This window comes from Thermobia domestica, chromosome 1 (genome assembly GCF_964235325.1).
Source record: "Thermobia domestica chromosome 1, izTheDome1.hap1.1, whole genome shotgun sequence".
Classification (NCBI taxonomy): domain Eukaryota; kingdom Metazoa; phylum Arthropoda; class Insecta; order Zygentoma; family Lepismatidae; genus Thermobia; species Thermobia domestica.
In genome coordinates this window covers 93,190,806-93,206,369 of record NC_137454.1, presented here as the reverse complement: position 1 = coordinate 93,206,369, position 15,564 = coordinate 93,190,806, and positions in this window count along the sequence as shown.

Here is a 15,564-nt window from a genome sequence, read left to right as displayed (position 1 = left end):
GGACATTGAATATTACCTTTATTCAACGATAATCTCTCCCGTATTATCGCTACTACCAGGTAGTTATCAGTGTCACAATCAGCCCCTCTAAACGACCGGACGTCAATTATGCTAGATTGTCTTCTTCTATCTACTAAATCTACTAAATATATATATATATATATATATATATATATATATATATATATATATATATATATATACATACATGGTCATAGTAAATACAGAAAGGAGTTTTGGTAATCCTAACACTTCGAAAATAGTTAACATAATATCAATCTATATATTTTGCATTTCTTAATTCTTCGTATACTAGGGAATTTTCTCTTATAATTTCCCTCTAGCTGAATTTCCACGATTTTTCTTATTGTCCGCCATTTTAGGCGTAACGAGGATTAGGCAAAACGATGACCCTTTTTCGACTAAAACGGTGGACACAAATCTTATCATTTGTCTGTCATAAAAGTGTCAGATAATTGGTTAGGCGAAACGAGGATCAGGCTAAACGTGGCGACACGGTCAGCAGCACGGTCTCTTGCACTCGGGAAAATGCATGCTGCAGTGTTTTCTTTCAAGCTTATAAATGAAGAAAACGTGAAATATACCGCGACGAAACACATATCATCAAACGTTATTCCGAACACAAAAAAACATGGAGCTGCCAGTCCATAACACTTCCATCTTTCCTCCGAAGCATTGCAGGGGCGGATCCAGGGGGGACGATCGGGGCGATCGCCCCCCCCAGAAGAATAAATTTTCTTATTTTATATATAAAAACAAAACCCATCCCAAAGTTTGGAGCCCTTAAAAGTAGCAGTATGACAACCCACCGCCCCCCCCCCCAAGAAGTCGGTCCTGGATCCGCCCTTGAAGCATTGGATGTCCATTGTTGTCAAGGTTTACCTCCTGCCTACTTTGGACCCTCCTTGAAATCAGGGTATATCTGAAAACTCTATTGAGAGTATATCTGAGAATTACATCCGTCTACACCTATTGACAATTGATGAAATATGCACTTTTGGATTGTGCATGCGTGGTTCCTTTTACGCTGATAAGAAACACCATCCACAGTTTCTGAAATTCGAAATAGGGCCTATTGAAATGTAGCATTTTCGTGATTATGGACAGCCCTAGTTCTGAAACTACGCACTTTTCGGCATAGGTCCATATGAACTTTTTCTCTTATTTTGATGTGAAGAATCACCTCTTACAGTTTGTCGGTATAGTCACTAACACCCTATATATATAAGATGTTTAAAAAAGAATGACTTGATTTTAAAAGTCCATATGTATTGATAAAAACATTCTACAAAAAAGGAATAAATTGCAAAATACTCACAAAACTTTCAATTCAAGTTTTAGCTATGCTATTACAAATGCTCTATGTGTCCATCAACAACAGCACGAACAACAACTAGACGATAGCTAAATTCGTTATTTCATCGAAAGTGGGAGGCTGAATTCGACTTTTACCTTTGCACAAGCATTATGTCTCTTCAATTTGGCGATACCAATGACGAATGTTTAAGGTGCAGACGAATCAATGCCAAAACGTCGACGAAAAGCACGCTAGACCAAAATCACTGACTACAGCAAACTACAGCATACAAAACGCCTTCTGTTGAGTGGACGTTTCAGTCATCTTACTTCTGACTGACTTCAACTGAGAAGACACATTGACTGACACTAACGGCGATTTTCTGAAAGTCTAGGCCACGCCTATTCTCATTTCCTTGCCGGCGTGTCCCATGTTCCGTAATCATTACTAGCCAAAATCAGGTCATTCTTTTTGAAACACGGTATATATAACCTGTTGTTAAAAAATTAGGATAGTATCACTGATTTTATGGAAAACGCTTACACCTTTAAACTTCTCTTCCCTTAAGATACATATTTCAATGAAAGTGTAATGACAAAATTCCTCAATATCACCCCTGCCCCTTCTGCCCCATCTTCACTCATTATATGGTGATGCCCAAGTGAACAAACACCCATCGCTGAAAAACCAGTTCGAAACGGTATGACGTGTGGCATGGTCTTGTACAAATAAATTTAAGTTAATCTTCCCCACGTAAATCCACAATTGATACTAATCCGAGAGATGACTCTTAGCCCTAGGTTGCCGAATACATATTCACATCTGAGAACGTTCTTTCCAAACTCAGTGAAGAAGATGTTGTCGCCCTCGAATCAATTCAATTACAAAGCCTGCAGAATTTTATATGTTTAAACAAACATTCACCAAGCACTTAAGACATTAATGTTGAGTAACATTATTATTATTAGAAGTAACATTTAAACTTAAGTACTCTTCTTTCCTGTGCAGTCAAATGTATGAATAACAATACTCAATTAGATGTTATCTACTTTGATCTCTCGAAGGCCTTTGATTCTGTCAGTCACATTCATCTTCTTTATAAACTCTCCAATAGATTTAATGTACATGGCAAATTTCTCTCTCTAATCACCAGCTACTTGAAGGGCCGTAAACAGAGAGTTGTTCTTTCAGGGGCGACTTCTAACCCCCAAGCCGTGATCTCAGGGGTGCCTCAGGGGAGTGTACTTGGGCCTCTGCTGTTTGTCCTGTATATGGATGATCTCTACACGCACTTATCAGCTAAACCTAGTGGCCTTCTGCTTTTTGCTGACGATTGTAAGTTATACAGAGAAATATCGTGGCACAATTGCTCTACAGGAAGACATAAATTACCTTACAGGCTGGTGTGAAATGTGGCACTTGAAACTCAACAGTAAGAAATGTGACAGTATTACTATTACTTTGAAAAAGTATTCTGTTCCCTCCACATACCATATCAACGATTCCCCTATCACACATTCTGCTAGTCATAACGATCTTGGTGTCATCTTTGATTCAAAACTCACCTTCTCTGACCACATCTCCTCAATACTAAAGAATTCAATGCGCATGTTGGGACTTCTTTATCGATTCACCGAACTACGCACTGTTTCTTCATTAGCAACTTTTTATAAGACTTTAATAGCGCCCAAGATCGAATACTGCTCTCGGCCATGGCAGCACCTACACATCTCTCCAGACTTGATTCTGTTCTCAATTTCTTCATCGCTATAGTCCGTTTTCGTGTTCCTGCACTTCGAATATTATCTAAGAAGGAGCTCTTGCGACATCTTAATATTCAGTCTCCTGAAGTGCGCAGAATTATCTCTGACCTGAAATATCTACATAAAATAGTTAATGGAAGCTTAAGATCGGAAATATTACTTCAGGAACTATCCTTACGTGTCCCTTCCCGCATCACCCGGAATACCCACCTATTCCATCTTGCCCGTCCTAGGTTGGCTGTTATACAGAGGTCTCTTTTTTTTTTTTATAGAATACCAAACTGTTATAATAAAGTAACAACTGATGTGGACATTTTTTCGAGCTACCCAGTGTTTGAAAGAGCAATTAAACGAGCTTTGACGGAATAGTTTTACTTTTACACTCTTTTTTTCTATGCTGTTGTTATTGTTGTCTTGTTTTTTCTTTCTTTTGTTAGCATGTCCCTGTGTAAAATGGCAAAGTTATGCTGTATCTGGGAATTTGTTCAATAAATAAATAAATAAATAAATAAATAAATAAATAAATAAATAAGGTAAGGTAAAAAAGTAGTTTACAGAAGACAACAGTAATAAGATTTTAGGGTTTACATTAATTCCCCTCTTTTTCTTTTTCCCGGTACATCCCAAAATGTCCACGACGTTCTTAACATGGTTCCTGCAGGATGCTTCCGCATAGCGAGTAAGTGTTCCGTTTCATTTCTCGTAGCCTAGCTTCAATCTATTAGGTAAGTATATATTAGCTTATGTTAAGTAGCTTCTTAGACTTCTGTTTGGTTAGGTTAAGATTATTTGGAACATATCTCAGTTTGGTTTCGAATATATATATATATATATATATATATATATATATATATATATATATATATATATATATATATATATATATATATATATATATATATATATATATATATAGGGTGGTAGATAACTCCACCGACAAACTTTGGGAGGCGATTCCTTATACGAAATGAAAGAAAGAAGTTCTAATAAACATGGGCCAAAAAATGCCACCTTTCAGAGTTATGATCCATTGAAAATTCGAAGAATCATTTTTCAAAATTTTCAACTTAGAAACTATAGGGCCTATCCCAAGCGGTTTAAGGAATTACACAGGAAGTAGTATCTTCTCTATCTAAATATCCATGTTTTACCATCTTCCGTTATCGCTGAAAGAAACTGTGAAAAGGAAGTTGAAGTATAGGGATACTCCTTTAAGTACTAATGGTGCGTTCGTTTCGCTGGTACCGGTGAATTCTAAAACATGGATATTTAGATAGAGAACATGTAAATTTTACAAATATATGGATCCGTACTGTAAATATGCACTATCACTTATATGTATAAAAGGTGTCTCAAAAAGAACGCCGGATTTGAAAGTACTATAAATCGAATTTATTTATTTGAAAGAAAAAACAAAACACACCATTCTCTTCACGAGATAATGACGTTTAAACGTGAAACACAACATCCGGCATATGACCCTCTACTAGCCCTACAGGCGATCGCTCGATCCATGAAATTAACTATCACCCGCTAGCATATTTTCCCATCAACTTCGATTATGACATATCAATTTTCTTGTTTGAGTTCAAAAAAAAATTACGGGGTTTGTTCTGGTAAACTCGTGACTTAACGTACCCCCATAGGAAAAAAGTCACAATGTAGTCAGATCACAACATCGAGATGGGTAGGTTTGGTTCTCCTTGTAACGAGATTAGTGTATACGGGATTTTTTCACGCAGCAGAGCCATTCTCTCCTGTCGATGTTCATCGATCCAAACGGGGCCAAAGGAAAGCAGTGAGCGTCGCACGATAACGAACTCTATTTCCCGTGACAGCCCTTCCTTGTTCATTTTCAAAAAAGTAAGGATCAGTGCATTTTTTAAGAAATCACTACTGGGTATCCAGGCACAAAAGGGCCCTTGACACATACAGCAAAATTCAAACGCACAGAGATTTTTTAAAGTGCATTTTTGTATAATGTACACTTTTGAAATAATGACATACAAAATGACTTATTTGTCAGACTTCTGCTAACCGTTTCAACACATTGCCATCAATAAAGGAGCGGACATTTTCTTTTTTACATTTTGGCTCAGATCCGTCTTCAGACTGGTATTTAAAGATAAAACGGTACTGTGCTATCATAATTGAATATTTTCCTTCATTAATTTGTTTTTATATCCATATTTTTAAATTGGACATAGACAGAACAAGGACAAAGAAACGCGACTGTTGCAGATGGAGAGGATACAAAACACAAAATACAAGACAAACTACTCAACAAGGAAATAACAATACGTGAACTTGACTAAACGTTTTCCTAACGAAATAGTGTTATGTTATACGTATGTATTCCATATTAATGTTACTCCCAAATCTTTATTTTAAAGAAACGATGTAATCAAAAATGTATCTTTATGGTTTAAATCTTATCAATGGTTTAAATTATAGTATGTAAGCCTTTTTGTTAGTGGTTCCACTCCTACTATAATTTTTACACTTTAAATTTTAATCTATTTCACATTGTTTGGTTTCTCTCCTGTTTTAAAGCGTTTTATTCCACTTGTAACTGGTTAATTTCTAGTATTATTTTCACATTGCAAATTTTAACCTATCTCATATTATTTGGTTTCTTAGCTGTATGAAAACATTTTTGGCTATTTGTTAATGGTTATACTCTTGCTATTATTTTCACATTTTAAAACTGAACCTGTTTCATCCTATTTGGTTTCTCACGTGCTTTAAACCGTGTTATTCCAGTTGTTATTAGTTACACTCCTACTGTTATTTTCACACTCTACATATGAATGTGTTCTGTATTGTTTGGTTTCTTACATGTTTAGAATATAATCGAGTAAGTTTCTCATCTAGTTACCATAGGTTTGATGGAGCCGTTAATATCACTAGCAGGCTTAACACCTGTATTACTGTCACGGCAGTTGATACATGATCTACTGTCATTGAATAAAGGGCACTGGTTGATAACACATCGCAACAGATGCCTATGTGATATAAAAATGTTGATTTTGAATGTAACAGATTATTCAATTCTGAAAAACTAGTTCACAACTTCCACCTTTTATAGATATCACTATCAGGCCTACTCTCCCGTCTGTCCTTTTGGGTCATAGTTTGCAGCCGGTCTTGGGTCATAGTCCGCTGTACTCGTTCCATTTAGTTATATCATAAGTCGATCATTAGTCGTGTTTTCACTCATCGACAAACGATGAATACTTCGAAGCTGGTTATAGTGTGAAGCAGCTCGTTCAACTAACATGCTGTGAGGCGATATTGCAAGTAAGGCAGCAAGAAGTTTCTGCATCATTCCAGAGAAGACTGGTAGTAGTCTCCTCAGTCTCACAGAATATTTCATTCCTGCATCAGCACTATCCACTAATAATGGTACTTCTTAAATTCCTGGCCAGCTGTCGCATACATTTGAGGCAAAAGTCTGTACTTCTTGTTTTCCAAATATTACTCCTAGTAATGGACGAGCAGCATTATCATTGACTGTGCTGAAGATGCGGACAAAGTAGTTTGAATGGAGCTGAGAATGCCGTCATCTTCTATGTTCAGTCGAACACCAAGGAAGTTTAAGCAAGACTGCACTATTTCTCTTCGATCAGCTTCCCAGTTTCTGTTCCGACAAGTCATATCTATACATGTACGGCACTGTCATCTGTGTTCATCGTCATCCACGTTGTTGCTAACTACGCAGTCCTTCTCAGCGGGGAAAGGATTCTCAAACATTAAATTCAGTTTCCTTAATACTGCATCCCTTGCTGTAAGAACATCAGGCACTAGAAGAGCAGGCATTTGAAGAATTTTCTGCATCTGCTGAAAAATACTGGTGAAGTCATACTTGAAAACAGTTAGCTTAAACTGCATGGAATTTTTGGTCCATGTGTCTAACATTCCTTTGGCAGCAACTCGGTCCTTCTTTTTACCTCCCAAATCATCTTGCATCCAGGTAAGTTGTGGAGTACAGTGGCAATCAATGTATGCAAGTGTTCAGCAAATTGTACTTCGAAGTAGGGACGGAAAGTACTGGGAATTTGACATTGTTTTGTACAGCATTTTTGTTTATATTTTCGATGTTCTGAAGTACGTTGCAACATTTTTCAAACTCGACAGCCAATATGCCATTCCAAGAGCTCAGTTAACATGTCCTCCATTGCAAGATCAGATCTGTGGCAAACACACCAAACATTAAGGATGTCGTGCTCCATGTTTCGTGCCACGCAACTGGCTATTGTCGCTACGCAAAGCGTTCCCGAAAAATGTAAAAGTTCTATTCAGAATATTTTATCAGAAATAATGAGTCTTAATTGTAACGAACAAAAACAATGTTTTAAACTAAACATATGTAAAAATTCCATTTTACCCAAAATAGCAAGTTGTTTTCTTCTGCTATTTTCTCTGAGAGATTATTCAAAAGGTTTTTGAGCCAAACGTCATTTAAACCGTTACATGTGAGAGTTGGGCTTCAATCTTTCTGCCTTTTTAGTTTGTCTACTTACTTTCTCTCTATTAGAGTAGAATGAAAGTGCTAGCATCTCGAAGTAGACAAATGAGTACGAGAAACGAAGGAAAGGGGAACATCTGAAATTTCAAGAATGAAGCTCTCTAATTTTATACCTATCCACAGAATACAAGCTAATACATATAGTCACAAAACCAAAGTATATTAAAGTAATTTTAAATGTACAGAGATTCATATAATTCATTGTTCAAGTACTGTTCCAGTAATTTAACGATTTACGAAGTGCACTGGGTATCCAAACTGTTGGGCCTGGGTATCCAAGTGCTGGGCCCGGGTATCCATTTGGATACAAAAAGGTAGCTTAAAAAATGCCCTGGTAAGGATTGATTAAGCCCCACTACAAATCCCATATCAAACCGTAACTCGCTGAGGGTGATTGTCTTTTTCGTGAATTACTTTTGGGTTCTCTTATCCTCATATTCTGCAATTATGTTTGTTGACAAAGCCATTTAAATGGAAGTGAGCTTCATCTGAGAAAGTGATGCGCTTTTTGAAATCATGAATTTCCCCTTCCTTTTCCAGGATCCATTGAGCAAATTTGCCTTCGTTTTCCATGATCCACTGTTTAAGTTCTTGTGTTAACTGATATCTGTACGGATGTAAGTGCAAATATTTTCTTAAGATTTTGTGCATATATATATATATATATATATATATATATATATATATATATATATATATATATATATATATATATATACTAAACACTTTTGACCTACTTTAAATTTCTCTTAAGTAAATACAAGCAAAACAAATTATTCCATTTGTTCAAAAAGAAAAAAAGAAATTTTATTTTAATCTCAATAATGTCTTTGAATTGGCTGTTGAAAAAGTTCCCATAAGAAGCCAAAATATGAAAATTCATAAGGGAGAAAGAAATGAACAGAATAACATTATTATTTTTTTAAAAAAACTGAATATTAGATTTTGTTATTATAATACTGCAGATAAAATGAATATTCATAATTCAAAAGAAGCAAAGGTTTCATTACAAAAAAGAAGCAAAATTTTGTTTGCTTTTTCCTTTAAGGTTCAGCTGCTATGGTATGCTTTTCCTTAGAATTTCAACTTTTATTTTATTTTTTTTTAATACGGAAGGCTAATTACAACAAACGGTAAAATTCTCGGAATCTTGTTAATAAAAGAATAGAGGTATTTTTGAGAGATTTATCACATGAATAAAAGATATGCTTTGCGTATTAAAACAAAAATTATAGTAAAGAATTATCCTTTGCTTTGATACACGTATTTTCGTTATTGCTATTATTATTTTAAATATTCATAAATTTTATTAAGAAATATGCCAGTAGAATTTATTCAAATTTAAAAAGTATTAGCACAATAATAAAATGAAATAAAACTCTATAAATCCTCTGATTGGCCTTTTTTATGTTTAATGAACAAGGTTTAATGTAAATTCTTGGATACTTAGTATATTCATTTCGAACGACGTTAATTTTGCTCTATAATGGGCTGGACATAACTGCTTCTTTAGAGAAATATCTCCCCAAAATATTTTGTTAGCACCTACTATCTTATACTCTCACATTAATCGAACTTAGGGAGCCGCAGTGGCTCGTGGTAGAGCGTTCACCACTGGTGCGTGGGGTCCCTGGTTCCATCACCGCTCGCGCCAAGTGGATTTTGTGGTGGACAAACACCGTGTGCGTGGGTTTTCTCGGAGTTCTCGGGGTTCCCTACCGTCTATTACCGTGTTGGATTCACTTCTTATCATCACTGTCTCCATTAGCCTAGCCAGCATATGTAAAACTAAATTGAAAAGATAATTAATCGAATTCAGGGAATGTTACATATGAAAGAGATATGCTAATAATTCACCTATGTATGCAAGTAACATATTTATGTATTATTATATAAAATAATAGGAAAATGAAATCAGAATCCTGTAGAAGCTAAACACAAATTATCTTAACTATATATTCCAGTCAAAACGTGATTTAGTGATGTAATACATCAATGTCAGTAACAGGCAGTGGTAGAAGTGAGGCGGTATGTGGTGGTACGCCATACCGCCTCTGGTTTTTCTATGATGAAGACATACCACCTCTGGTTTCTCAGTGATCAAGACATACCGTCACCGCTAAATACCTTTAATAAATCCATTTTTATACACAGTAATTGACGAATAACTTTGTATTTAAAAATATTTTATTTCTTATGTAAAAATAATTTCTAAGTTAATAGCACCAACATTTTTGTTATCTTTTTCCAACCTTTTGTTTTTTTAAAATAAGGTGTCTTCAAAGAAGTTCATCTAGTTTATATTTTGATGTGCCATATTGAACTTCTTATGCATGTGTATGTCTTCTTGCCTTAATGTATGTAAATAGCAGTTTTGAGCATGGGCGGATTTAGGTGTTGTCTGCTGTAGGGGCGGATCTTCCGGGGATTTGGAATATTTCTCAGTAGATTGCGGGGTCCGGTAGTTTTCCTGCAGCAAATTGTTAATATAAAATCTCGGTTTTTGAGGATTTTCGTGTACAATTCTCTATAATACAAAATAAGGGGATTTTTAATATTTTTTCAGAAAGTTGGCGGGGCATCAAAGTCTCTCCATATCCCCTCCGTAACTTCAGGGAAGTTCTCTGATGGTTTTCAGTCATTATATAAATAAAAATGGAATCTTTCAGACAACATACCTTCACTGTATTTCAACATTTAGATAGGGCGGTATGTTGAGTCAAAATCATAATAAAGCATACCACCTCTGCTTTTCTTTCCCCACTTCGAACACTGGTAACAGGTGACGTAATAAACATAAACATCCTGAAATGATTGGGATCTACTGCACTAAGAAGGCTGAAATAAATGTCTCATAACATCTATTATAAATTCCATGCAACTTTTCAACAATGCCAAGGCTTGTTTTTTGTGGTTAGATACATTAAGTTTCTCTCTATCATACATGACATTTTATTTAGACGGGAAGCATATTGATAGCAGGATTGTCTATCCAAATTGAGGACTGGGACAAGCAGAAAACTGTAAACAATGGGATCTACCCTCGCAGCAAACATTCAAACAATAGCATGCGTAATATAGAGAAGGCATCTCCTTTATGTCCTACAATTTTATATGTCTTTGCCTAAGCAAAATGGAAAGGAGTACAAGGAGAAACAATGGATAAATTTGTTGAAACTAAAGAATGAAACTTGCTATTTGAAGTGAAACAGGTGACCAGTTCAATTAGTTAACGGTAAACGTTCAGGGGTACAAAATAAGCACGTGAAGGCTACTCTCAAATTAAAAATAAATTATAGTAATTTATTGAATGCAGTAATTATAATAATTATAGTAATGCATCAGATATCAGTTAACAGAAAAGTTCAAGTATGACAAACTAATTTTAAAAACCTAAAAGTATATTTGTATGAAGACTGCCTTACAAAAAGAAGCGAAAAATAATCTCATAACGATGCTAGAATCCGGATATAAACTAATGAAAAGAACTGATCATCATTTCCTCTTCACTCTCTTATCATTAAACATCATTAAACATCAGCAAGAAGAGCAAGGCGAACAAGAACAAGAGTAGAAAGAGAAAACGTGCAACATAAAACAAAGAAAAATAAGTCTCACAAGAAGGGGAAAACTATCAGACATCATCAATCGCATGAATGTGTAAAAAGTAAACTACATCTTTTTTCACCATTACCAAATTCTACCAGCAAATTAGGCAATCATCTTATCGACTATAAACCAATCAGTTCATTATATAGCTGATCATGCACCTATAGAATTAGTTTTTCCAGGAACTAGTAATCACTACATGGATCTTCCACAAACACACACATTCCTTTATATTGAAGCTCAAATTGTGAAACATGATGGAACATCGTTTCCAGAAGGCGATAAACCAGTGTGCCCTATTAATGATTTTAAATGCTACATTTAGTGAAGTGGGAATCTATTTAAATAGCAAACTGAATTCATTTCCGTCTTATAATTATTTATATCAATCATACATCGAAAAACTGTTAAAGTATGATGATTCTGCTAAAATATACATCTTCAATGTGCAATGTTATTTCAAGACACCCCGGGACAGATGGGTGTGGCAATTAGTGATACTAAAGAATTCTAACAACTCTATGAATTTAAAAAAATGTAAAATTTGACATGTTTGGCCATCTTCATTCTGGTATTTTTAACCAGAATTTTTTTTACCGTATTTCACATTCAATAAATAATCTTTCTTGGCTGCCGTGATTAACGCACAAACACTGGTAGACATCAAAGGTTCAGTATATAATAATCTCGCTATAGACATACATCGAGGAAGTTATAAAATAGAGGATCTGCCCATATGTATCTTCATCCTATTAACTCAATAAATCCCCCCCCCCTTAAAAAAAACTGAGCATCGGCACATCTGATTGGCATTCTCGTTTCCGCCATAAATGTTAGGTTAAAACATCGCGATCTTAGCGGGCGAAGCGGACAGAGTGGGGGCCGCGAAACTGTGACGTATGGATTCACGATTTTGTTGTATAGGCAGATGCTTCATTGTATAACATCCTTGCTATACACACTAGCAACTGCCCCAGTATAAGGAAGAAGAAAGAGAAAATGCATGTTTCTTGTTGTTTGTTGATGTTGGTTAAACACTTATATAATACTTATATAATATAATGTAACAATACAACTCAGTGAATTCCAAATTGTCCGTGTTACATCCAAATAAATTTATTTTCATTGCCTTATAAATTAAAGCAACATTATCACTTTGCAAATGTGATATTAATGCGCTACTATTTGATTTCAATTTTTCCGTATAACGATTAGATAAAATGCCTTTATGTCCATCTTGATTTGGCGCACTTAATATTATCTTGCAATCTATAATTCTGTACGGTACATCAACTTCCAAATCACTTAATTTCGTAAATGATACAAATATGTCGTAGTGTTACGTTTAGCTAATACTTCCATAGAGGATGTTATCTTCGATTGATTGTATCTTCTCAACAGCAGTTAGCAAAATGCTTTTTTCTACACATATGCAAACGTACCTAACATCCATTCTATGACACCACATGAGGTCATCCTGTTTCATTCGATATTTCTTCACGTAGCACCACTCATTTCTATTTTCACATTATCATCATCACATGGCCGTGGCCATGTCACGTAACCCCCACCTCCTACCGTAGAAAACAACTTCACGTATAGGACTGCTGACTCAGCGTAATTTGAGATATCAAATGTCATTACTGAGTCAGCAAGTGGTGTCAAGTTCAAATGTATTACATCTACTGACAGCCCTATTGATAATATTCGAAATAGGTGTTTCAGTGTTTGATGCATGTTGTCAATATTCTGAATTCTCACCAGTAAAGGACTTACCAGGATTAAGTAAGATGTATTGGATCAGTGCAGCTACGAAGTATCTCAAGATTACTATAAACTTCTCTGAGTGCAACTTCAGCTCTGTAAAGACTTTAGGGATTGAAGCACGATTTAATAATGGTAGAACATATTGGTTGTCGTCCGTACAAGATTCATTTCTCGATGTGTGAATGTGATCCAGAAATGAATCGTTTCCATAGTCCAAGAGCAGGATCAGCATAGAGTAGAACTTAAAAACACGGGTATTTTTTTTAAGTCTCGGTCAATTCATGTGACATTCATTTACCAATCTTTTTTGATTTATTCATGATTTTACCAAATGCAATGCTTCGGTCGAATAAACAACGCTGAGTTCCTCTGCAATCTCTCGTATCGTTTCCGCGGATTTACTTTGATGCTCGTCCACCTTCAATTCATCATCACCAACTGCAGAACAATGGCCGTCAGTCATCTTTTCTTTCAAACATGCGTCACACAATAGAACTTTTGGACCAAAGTTTCCATTCTATATTCGAGCACACTGTTTTCAGTTCACTAATGTTTCGAGATTTTTAGGCACTTCTTTTTAAGTAAATCGTGTTTTTTCATACTACATTATTAGACTGAAAATAGACGATAGAACAGAGGTATTTTCTGTTGTTTGTATATTCAGGAAATGCAGAACAGTAGCTTTGAATGATGCGTAACACAATAGTATACAGACAGTACGTTTTATGTCCACATGCATGTGTCTAAGTGAAAATACTCGAAATGTTACATGCATTTCTTAACAACCCGTTACATCGCAATATTCTACTAGTTATACGAACCATCGGAAAATGATGCAGTTGAGAGCCTCCAAGAAAATAGTCACTTTATTTTGAGCTGAGTAAGCTATACTGTATTTAGTCAAAAGCCACAACTAGGCATGTATGAGCTAGTACTTCCATAAAATAGTAGGACATTCATGAATAAGTAATTTGTTCATGAATTCATCATGGCCATAAAATTCATGAATAACTAACAAAAGCTTCTAGGAAGAGTACGTACAGTATAGCGAGAATGTAATGAATTAAAGAGAGGAAGAGAAAGAAAGAAAGAAAGAGAGAGAGAGAGATGAGACGAAAGAAGAAAATTTCATTTAGAGTTGGAATGTACTATGTTTGCCGGGCTTATTACAGACAATAATAATCCTGCAAAGCAGCCAATGTTCTTCTTTCTTTTTTCGCACCTAAAAATTCTCTTCCTTAGAACTTAATCCTAGAATAACAAAAGAGACGCTCGCTTTGCGTAGTTTATGAATAAATTCTCACTTGAAAAGTAATGTCTGTCTGCGCCTTCTGTGCACACAAAGCGATTGACTCAAAAGAACAATATGTAGAAACAGCCAACAGACATGCTACAGAGTGAAGTAAAAGACACAATGAATTGTACAGTTCTTCTTCTCTCTTCTTTCTTTCATCACGCTTTTTTTTCACACTTGTAATATACGTAATGTAACTCACAAGTCTTCAAACTCTACTCGCCTCATTCTCATTCCTTGTTCAAATGATGTGAGCGCCGTCTCTAATTAGAATAGAATAAAATGGATCTGCAAAAGTTAAATAAAAAGAGAAAATAACGAAACGTTTTATTCTCATTACCATTTTTGTTGAGAGGTCTTGAAGAAAGATAATACTATTTTAAATAAAATAAAGAATTTCCTGTGCCTTTTTGCTTCACTCGTTGCTAGCTGTCATGACTCGAGTACATCTGGTAGTTTTATAAGAGTACTATTTTTATTTTTCGAATCTTTTGCTTGGCAACGGGAAAACGGAGGTCTATTTCCAGTGGCAGTACCAATACATGTTACTCAGATATCACACACTGTGAAATTAAAATACCGCTAATTTTACAGTAATTATGTGATATCTTCAAATAGATAAAAGTTAAACAAAATGTGGAACAAGTGCGCTCTAGACAATATTATTTTGCATGAGGTACCATTATCACGAGCCACTTAGTAGCTTTCCGTTTATAGCCATTTAAAAATGCGAAAATAAATGCAGATTTTCTAAATGGCTGGAAATCGAAAGCAGATAAGTGAGTCGTGATAACGGTATCACATGTAAAATAATATTATCTAGCTAGCTCTTGTTCCACTTTTTGATTATCTTTTATCTATTTGAAGATATTACATAATTACTGTAAAATTAGCGGTATTTTAATTTTGTCGTGATGGGACCTTTTTAAACTAGAAACTTATGTTTCATAGAGCCTCAACTATAGTACAGATGAGACATGTGCCTTGAGCGTCCATTAGTGTGGTTTGTGTCGATGATACTTCAATAATCAATATACAGCAGAAAACGCTTCAAGATAAATTTTAAATAGACACAGACGGCAGTATGAGAGCATAGAACAAGTAAAAAGTACAATGTACAGACAGCAGCAAAAGTATCTCCCATTGACTGCTGGAACTTCATTAAATCAAGTCCAGTACGAAGCTACCGAAAACGCCTGGAAAGGTGCAACTCAATTTACACCTAACATTTCAATCAGCAGACTACAGTTGGTAAGCCTGTAAAGCACTAAAACAAGCTTTTGCT